This window comes from Euprymna scolopes, chromosome 6 (assembly GCF_053919585.1).
Source record: "Euprymna scolopes isolate OS-2025 chromosome 6, ASM5391958v1, whole genome shotgun sequence".
In the NCBI taxonomy this organism is placed as follows: domain Eukaryota; kingdom Metazoa; phylum Mollusca; class Cephalopoda; order Sepiida; family Sepiolidae; genus Euprymna; species Euprymna scolopes.
The window spans coordinates 89,249,941-89,260,432 of record NC_136487.1 but is presented as its reverse complement, the minus strand read 5'-3'; the positions used below and the strand labels follow the sequence as shown (position 1 = coordinate 89,260,432).

General features: G+C 32.0%; 1 pseudogene; it reads left to right on the top strand.

Annotated features, from left to right (window-relative positions):
• The first annotated feature begins 670 nt into the window (after positions 1-670).
• On the top strand, positions 671-797 carry LOC145278498 (U2 spliceosomal RNA; annotated as a pseudogene).
• The last annotated feature ends 9,695 nt before the right edge of the window (positions 798-10,492 follow it).

Sequence of the window (10,492 nt, the reverse complement as noted above, 5' to 3'; positions counted from 1 at the left end):
CCCCCCATCTAGAGGGCATCCCCACTTAGAGCCTGACCCACAGATGCGACGTTCCTTTCACAAACCTAGTGGAACTGGCAGTCTGTGGAACTGGCAGTCTATCAACTAGACGGAGTTGGGGGGGCCTACTAATCACTTCTTTTTTTTCCGCCCTCGACACAAATGAATTATTGTACCATTTTTATTGTTATCTTTTTTGTTTTTACACGTCAATAAAAAATGTTTTAAAAATTGGGAGTTAAAGAGGACGTCCCCCAGTATGAAAGGGTAAATGCGGTATTATGGTGAAAAAAGATACTAGCTGGGAGAAACGTTTGATTTTTTTTAGTTCTGGAGTGACAAGGATGACCAACGACCCCCACAATCCCTTCTTCTGAGTTGGCCATGTGCCTAAGTTTTTGTTCATTGTTGATTTTCAATGTATTTTTAACATGAATAAAGGATTTCATATCTCAAAGTGTAGTATCTGTTCCGCCAGATACTGCAAACAAAGACCATATGTGGGGCCAGCCCCACATATAGGACCTTGGTCAATGTAAGGGCAACCCTTCATACAAATTGTCACTATCCAGCTCCCCTACTCCCCGGGGAGTTGGTCCCCATTTCCCCTTCACTCCTCACATTAAAAATCGGCCTTGTGCCTAATTTGCTCGGTGGGGGGAAAATAAATACCCTTTTCTTGGCCTTTTGGCCAAGATAAAAGTGTAGTATCTGTTCTTACTACTTGCTGTACTTATTGTGATATAAAGTGGGGGATCACTTTTCTGTATTAATTTAACGTAAAATGATCACCCACTTCACAACCAGTCAGTCTCAAAGCCATTCAAGTTATTCTCCAGATCATTCAAGTTGTTTTTGAAGGATTCCAGTTATTTTTTAAGCATTCAAGTAATTCTTAAGGTCATTCAATTCATCCTTAAGTTCATTAAAGTTATTCTAAGTCATTTACTTTTTATTTATTTAAGTTATTTAAGCCCATTTTTCGGTCATTTTAGTTTATCTTTAAGAATTTCATGTCAATCCTACATTCACGCATTCATTCATTACATGAGAGCACACGACTAATGGCTATCGGCCTTGTTTTAAACTAAAATAGCAATTAATCTACGAGTACACAAACGCTTGATATTTACAAATTCAAGAAAGAAAGTGTGAAGTAGTTCCATTTTTAAGTAAAACTTATCTAGCGCATCTATTTAGTTTTAATTAAATGTAGTCCGAATTAAAAAAAAAAACATCGGTGTGACCTTTATGAATTACTAAGCTTCAAACGGCACATATCAAAATTTGAGCCTAGGTGGATCATTAGTTTACTAAAAAAAACAGTTATTAAATGGAAGTTCATCTTGCAAACTTTTAGAACAATAGAAAAATCTGAATTTCCTATGTTTGATAAAGCATCGCTCTCTGGTAGAAAAAAACTGTCTGAGAAAAGCAATAGCTTGATATGTGTTCTTGGAAATCTGCTCCGTCACGAACATCGGTTAAAAGATATGTTGACTTTAAACGAAGTTATACAGATAAAAATTAAACAGGGTTATACAGATAGAAAGTAAACGATGTTATACAGATAGAAATTAAACGAGGTTATACAGATAGAAATTAAACGAGGTTATACAGATAGAAATTAAACGAGGTTATACAGATAGAAATTAAACGAGGTTATACAGATGGAAATTAAACGAGGTTATACAGATAGAAATTAAACGAGGTTATACAGACAGAAATTAAACGGGGTTATACAAATAGAAATTAAACGGGTTTATACAGATAGAAATAAAACAATGTTATATAGATAGAAATTAAACGGGGTTATACAGATAGAAATGAAACGAAGTTATACAGATAGAAATTAAACGAGATTATACAGATATAAATTAAACGAGGTTATACAGATAGAAATTAAATGGGGTTATACAGATAGAAACAGGGTTGCGGAGTCGGATGGTAAAAGTCCGACTCCGACTTCGACTCCGACTCCTAGAATTACTAGGATGCCGACTCAGACTCCGACTCCGACTCCTTTAATATCTTCAACTCCGACTCCGACTCCCGACTCCTTGACACTATGTGAAAATCTATTTTGCAGATCCATATACCAGCCTCCCACACCTATTCAGCATTTTATAAATACTTTTCATGTATATCATTTTCGACGTTTAACATTCACTTGTATGATAAATATACTCACATATACACTATATCAGCTTTATAGAATAAGTTTAGATAACAAAGGGATAAAAAGTTTACAATTAAATTTTATTTTGCTATCAGTTCAAAAAAGAATAGAATATTTAGGGATAGGGAAACCTCTTTAGGCCATGGCATTTCGAAGCCAAACGTTTCTCATCAGAAGAGGGGATAAAGAAATTATACAGAGATTAATATTTTAAAAGATAATATTGCCTTTATGGAATGAGGATCAAAGGTAAAACAGGAAAAAGCCTTAAAGGGCTATAGTAGCATGGATTGCTTATTATTGAAATATCATATATATATATATATATATATATATATATATATATATATATATACATATATATATAAATACATACATATACATACCTATGTATACGTACATATATATACATACATATATATACATACATATATATACACATATACATATATATACATACATATATGCACATACACATATATACACATATACATATATACATATATATAGACATACATGTATATACACATACATATATATACACATACATATATATACACACATACATATATATACACATACATATATATATACATGTACATATATATATACATATACATATATATACATATATACATACATATATATACATGTACATATATATATACGTATACATATATATACATATATACATATACATATACATATATATGCATATAAATATATATACATATACATATATATACATATATATACATATACATATATATACATATATATACATATACATATATATACATATACATATATATATACATATACATATATATATAAATATATATATACATATACATATATATATATATATATATATATATATATATATATATATATATATATAATACACAATGGTATTATTTATGCTCATGATCATTTATCAGCCTATCAACATATTAAAATCTGTCATAGCAAAGTTGCACTTCAACTAAATATTTTCTTTTTCCTTTGTACCCTCTCCTCTCCCGAAAAACTCATCTGTTATTGCATTTGTCCATTCTCATAAGTCTTCTATCACAATATTAGGGGAAAAAATCAATCTATAAAATGTCTTATTTGTAAACATAAAAAATAGGCTTTATTTATAATTATAGAATTGAAAGTTGCAAATAAGAATTTGATAATTTACTCTCAAAAACAAGATGGCTTCAGTGAGCTTCTCTTTCATTGCAGCCTTTTGGTCTGTCCTGATTAGCCTTAGCGCTGAAAACAAACGTTCAACACTCACTTGTGTTGGAGGAAGTGCTGCTGCCAACATTGCAGATTCTTTCACTATCGCAGGGTACTGCTTTATAGCTTCATGAACATTTAACTTAGACTTTCTATCTAGTTGTTCTACTTGCTGTAATGCAGCATGAAAGTCTAGCTTGAAACTTGCTAAGGCTTTATTCACTGAAGATAGCGTTTTAGCTGTTTCCTGTAGCTTACGCCGCTTTGACCTTGCTTCATGATCTTTTTGATCCAAAAGCTTTGCAAACTCCTCTTCATCGCAGGTTCCCTCTGAGTCTGTAGTTGAAATAGTGTCTGGATCTTCAGTAGATGCCTTTGAATTTAAGCCCAAAATCCTCACAGCAAGATCACAAAGTGCCGATTTTGCTTTATCTTTCTGAGTGTCAGATAACAACACTATTCATTGGGTCTACATATACTCCAGGATTTTCACTACATTAAAAACTGACCTTTGCCATCGTAGGAATTTTTTTTTTCGCAGGTGGAAAACTTTCTGTTGTTAATCTTTGCTAAAAAATAAACGCAATAAACTTTGCTGTAGTGTTAACATATGCTGCATTTTAAAAAAAAGTGGTCCACGCTGACAATTAAATGGAATGATAAACGTTGAAAAAATTAATGAAAATAAGTAAAATTATGAATGTTGGCTTTGGGGGGGGGGGCAAGTAAGTAAGAACAACAGTCATTTGTTAAAGTGTAGAATAATTAACAGTCGAAAAATTGTAAACAATAACAAAAATCAACAAATACCTGATACCAAATGCAGTAAAATTCAAGTATCTTTTATACGTGCTGAAACTGTGTTTAATTTTTTTTTTATTTCGTTTCTTTTAGTTGTCTTTACAACAATTAGCTGATTGCTTGTCGTTTAACCATTGGGGACTTCATTCTTGAAAAATTGTATTAAAAATCTATGATTATCACTAACTTTACATTTGGGAGTGCAACTCGAACTTAGTGTTAGTGGTAGAATAAGTCATTTGTTTACAACCTTTGAGAAATTAAGCCCATTGAGCGATTGTTTTAGCATGTTAAAAGTATACAGGTTGGTAGATAATTAAATGTTACTGTGTTTGTTACGAGTTTTTTTTTGGGGGGTGCTGTTATTTTTGCTGTTATTTTTGCTTTTTACAATTTTCAACTGTTAACTTTTTTACACTTTAACCAAGTGAATAAATACTTCTAAATTAAAGGGGATGCTTGGGTCGTATTTTAAACTACAGAGGCTGAACACCCTCCCCCCAATGTACTTGGAAAAAGCGATTTTATATCGAGTTTTAAGAATGGTTAGGCGAAAAAAATGGTGAAAAATAAAACAAATAGTCAATAAATTATTGTTACCAAAGGCAATAAATGCTACTTTTCTACCTACATGAATTAGTTTATGTTTTAAAGTGTTTTCAAGCGCTTTTCTTTATTTTGTCATTTAAAATTGTGGGTGTGTGGATGCCAAATATCTCCAGATTTTCTAGAAAAACCCCGCTAGCCACTAGATCAAAATTTCCCTTCCTAGATTGCAAACGAAATTTCCAGATCTAGCAGAAAACCGCTAAATTGGCATCTGTTTCATAATATCCCTTTCGCCTAGGTTCGAATCACTACTTGAGTGCATGGCTATCTACCTTACTTTAATTTGCAAGTTATATAGAGCATAAAACAAGTACTAATTATCTTATATATATTTATGCCATCATTACGCTATTACTCTAGCTAGACTAGTATTTTTCCTAACCTTTTTACCTTATCTTTGGAACCTATTTTATGGAGACAGATTTTAGCTAGGATCTATTTGGCTTTGATATTTGGCTTTATGAGATGCAAAGGGCCAAAATACCAAAGTCCATCTATTCTATGAAAAGATGTATCTGCTGGCAGTCATACCTTGTCTAATTTTACAGTCTGACATTGTTCGATAATACCATTATCTTAGCAGTATCATAAATTATTTCACAATTTAAAGTCATTTCCTCAAATATTGACAATATTAAAGAGAAAAATATATTATGTGGTCACTTTTTTCTGGTAATTTGCAACTCTCCACCCTAACCCTGTTACTATTCCAACATCGACCTACCCTAACCAGTATATCACTATTTGTCTTTACCAAAGTCACATTACACAATGTACAAGATTTGGCCAAGATATTTTTTTTCTTTCTATTATGGTTATGGGTTAATGCATAAATATCTGATACACTTAGGTCTAATTTGCAATTGTCTTTATAACATAATGAGTTTTTAATTAGATTAAGATGCTTCGTAAATTTCTTTACTCTGATTCCTATTTTTCATTGATTCACTTGTAGGTTTATTATATTCATTAGTAACCCCTGTTTTCAATTTCGTTACTTCAAACCACTAAATTTGATAAATGTATGATTTTCATATTCTAAAGTAGCTTTATCATAATCTAGCATATTTCTATTAACGAAAAATGTGATAAACTACCGAAAATGAAGGAAAAGAAAAATCACTGGGATACACTGTTTCAGCCATAATCAGCTATTTTTGTTTAGATTAGTTAGTCATATACAATGTTGTCACATGGTGGCAACACAAATTGATTTATGCCCATTTTGGGGGGGGGATAAGATTGTAATTCTGGATCGATCCTGGACTAATCAAATTGCCAAATTCCATTCAGAAACTGGATAAATTTCGGATTACAATCTGATTGTTATCCACAGTGATCTCACTCAAAGACAGAATTTTCATTGACCATGCGTGACGTCCCAACCAAAGCGAAAAAATCTGTCCAGACAAGATTTCCAGTGATCCGATAAACCGAAATATCTTGATGAAGTAGAAGCATTGCAGGACAGTACAAAATATGATATATCTAAAAAAAATAATAATAACAATACATTACAAATACTGCTAAATTGTGCAACTGGTAAAACCAAACAGGAAAACCATTAACAAACATTTTTTTTTAACTCCAGGAGTCGGAATCGGATAAAAATTCCGACTCCGACTCCGACTCCGACTCCTAGTACTTTTAGAAATCCGACTCTGACTCCGACTCCAGCTAAAACATCCGACTCCCTCCGACTCCGAATCCGACTCCGCAACCCTGGATAGAAATGAAACGAGGTTATACAGATAGAAATTAAACGAGCGTATACAGATGGAAATTAAACGAGGTTATACGGATACAAATTAAATAAGGTTATACAGATGGAAATCTAACGGGGTTATACAGATAGAAATTAAACGATGTTATACAGATAGAAATTAAACGGGGTTATACAGATAGAAATTAAACGAGGTTATACAGATAGAAATTAAACTAGGGGATACAGATGGAAATTAAACGAGTTTATACATATAGAAATTAAACGGGGTTCTACAGATAGAAATTTAACGTGGTTATACAAATTGAAATGAAACGATGTTGTACAGATAGAAAGTAAACGTGGTTATACAGATAGAAATTAAACAAGGTTATGCAGATAGAAATTAAACAAGATTATACAGATAGAAATTAAACGAGGTTATACGGATGAAAATCAAACGAGGTTATACATATAGAGATAAAACGAGGTTATACAGATAGAAATTAAACGAGGTTATACAGATAGAAATTAAATGAGGTTATACAGATAGAAATTAAACGAGGTTATACAGATTAAAATTAAACGATGTTACATATAGAAATTAAATGGGGTTATACAGAGAGAAATTAAACGGGGTTATACAGATAGAAATAAAACGAGGTTATACAGATAGAAATTAAACGAGGTTATACAGATAGAAATTAAACGAGGTTATAAAGATGGAAATTTAATGAGGTTACACAGATAGAAATTAAACGATGTTATAAAGATAGAAATTAAACGAGGTTATACAGATAGAAATTAAATGGGGGTATACAGATAGGAATTAAACAAGGTTATACAGATAGAAATTAAACAAGATTATACAGATAGAAATTAAACGAGGTTATACAGATGAAAATCAAACGAGGTTATACATATAGAAATAAAACGAGGTTATACAGATAGAAATTAAACGAGGTCATACAGATAGAAATTAAACGAGGTTATACAGATAGAAATTAAACGAGGTTATACAGATTAAAATTAAACGAGGTTACATATAGAAATTAAATGGGGTTATACAGAGAGAAATTAAACGGGGTTATACAGATAGAAATTAAACGAGGTTATACAGATAGAAATTAAACGAGGTTATACAGACAGAAATTAAACGAGGTTATACAGATAGAAATTAAACGAGGTTATAAAGATGGAAATTTAATGAGGTTACACAGATAGAAATTAAACGATGTTATAAAGATAGAAATTAAACGAGGTTATACAGATAGAAATGAAACGAGGTTATAAAGATGGAAATTAAACGATGTTATACAGATAGAAATGAAACGAGGTTATAAAGATGGAAATTAAACGATGTTATACAGATAGAAATTAAATGGGGGTATACAGATAGAAATTAAACGAGGTTATACAGATAGAAATTAAACGAGGTTATACAGATAGAAATTAAACGAGGTTATACAGATAGAAATTAAACGGGGTTATACAGATAGAAATTAAACGAGGTTATACAGATAAAAATTAAACGAGGTTATACAGATAGAAACTAAACGGGGTTATACAGATAGAAATTAAACGAGGTTATACAGATAGAAATTATACTGAACGCCTGTGTTGCCTAAATTCGGCAATTGTCTTAGAAATCACGTCTTTGAATTCCGCAAACTCCTTGAAGTATCGTAAGATATCAGAGGAGTCGAACTTATCGAACGCTAATGTATTCACTCTTTTACGTGAATATTTGTCGATGATACACTTTGTTCAAAGTGTGTGCTGAGTGTGCTCACGGTCTAAAAAAACGATATAGATGATGTGAATATGGATTATCTCTTTTGATAATCCAAGACTATAAAAGCTGTGCATTTCCGCTTGGCGAGTAGACAAGTAGTCAATTTCGTGTCGGTCGAGATCCGGTACTCGCACTGGACTGGTAGCTGAAGTGTGGATCCTGCTCAGATGCTTCAGTCAAATTAATTGTCCTTAGTCAATGGAGGAGAAACCCTTCTATACTAAGGAAATTTTATTATTGCAAACTGCCAGAGTGTCCATTTTGAGGGGAGACGGTTTTCTCCCACATTAAAAACGACCTTGTGTAACATTTTGTTTCGTCGGGAAACAAATAAATAACGACAAGTAGTCGAATTCTTAATTGAATAATAAAGATTACTAGACAAAAAATTATCGTCCTGGTTTCATTACAATTTATTCAATTATAAATCGAACTTTTTATACAACCACAGCGATTTACAACAGATTTAGAATGCGATTCAGCCAACAAGTGATGGAAACATTGGCGGGAGACAATTACAAATTTCATTGAGGTTCTATATTCAGTAAGACAGGGACTTCCCATCAATAAGCGTGCGCTCCTAACCAACTACCTGTCTCATACAGTCAACGAAATTATCTCGGATTGTGTTACCTACGAAGAAGCAATCGATGTACTGAAGACTGCATACATAAACCCAAAAAATGAGATATTTTCTAGACACCTACTTGCAACTTGCCGACACGAAGCAAGCGAAACACTGGACCATTTCCTTAAGAGCCTTCGGACACTGGGCAAACATTGCAACCTCTGCCCAATGATGGCATTAGAAGCCCAAGAGCAAAACATTCTGGACGCCTTCATTAGCTGCTTACGTAATGCTCAGGTAAGACGTCTTCTTGAAAATAAGACCCTTACACTTAGAACAGCTTACGAGCAAGCCTATACCTTCGAATATACTAAACAACAGTCTGGTTCTTACTTACAACCAGACACACTGGGCTAAGTGTGTATTTACTTTGCTTATCGACCGGGAAGATACCGCGAAAAATATTAAAAGAATATTCGAAGTCAAATGTAGTAGACGTTCCACCTTTGGCTTCCTTAGTTGGGGCTGAAGCTTTGATTGTAAAGCGAAGTATACTAAAAAGAATGTCGATATTCTACTTGCAATATCTGAGTCTTTAGATAATGTTTCGGCTTTTATTATATTCTACAACATTGTTATCTATACATTGGGGAGTTCTTATATAAATACTCGAATTGGTATGCATAATTTTATTTATCGGGTGATTAAAAACCTAAATACGCAAAATATATATTTCTGGTGATTGTTTCAGTGCAAATGCCTAATATTGATTTTCAAATTTTCCGTGCTCCGAAAAAAAATTGCTGTTTTCAAATCTCCAAAATTTTTATACGAAAATAGACAGCGGACTAGACTTATGCAATAAGGTGATTTAGCAGAATTGAAAGAAAAAATAATAAACCTGAAAGATAAGAATAATAACGCGTTGTTGTCATACAGGACCGACGAAAAGAACGTGGTATATTTTTTGCTTTTCGCCTTCTAGAGTAATTTTGACCGTCAAAATGTCCTAATAGCTTTATAATGGGAAACTAATAACTTAATCTCAGTATGAATCAGTTGTATACATTATGAAAGGCAGACACTGTTCCTTTACGTTATGCCATTTCAGATAAGACTAAACAAGTTGTTTGATATTTGACAGACACCAAATCATGTTTACGCGAAACTCATGAACAAAAAAAAAACGTCTATTAGTGGCTAGCTGAATCGTTAATCCGCTGAGTCAGACAGACAGAATTAATCTGATTGCGTAAGATCGAATTCCTTTATATATATATATATATATATATATATATATATATATATATATATATATATATACATATATACATATATATATATATATATATATATATATATATATATATATATATATATATATATATATATATAACGTTGTTATCTATAGATTGGGGAGTTCTTATCAGGGTACTTAAGCTTTTATGCATTTTTATTCTTATAGCATTCATATACTAGTTAACATGTCGCAGAATAGATCTTGTAATCTTGTAAAATTTACTTATATATATTATTAATAGTTTTTTATTTTTTATTTTTTATATATTAGTATAAATAATAACCGTATTATTCTACATTTTTTTATTGGGG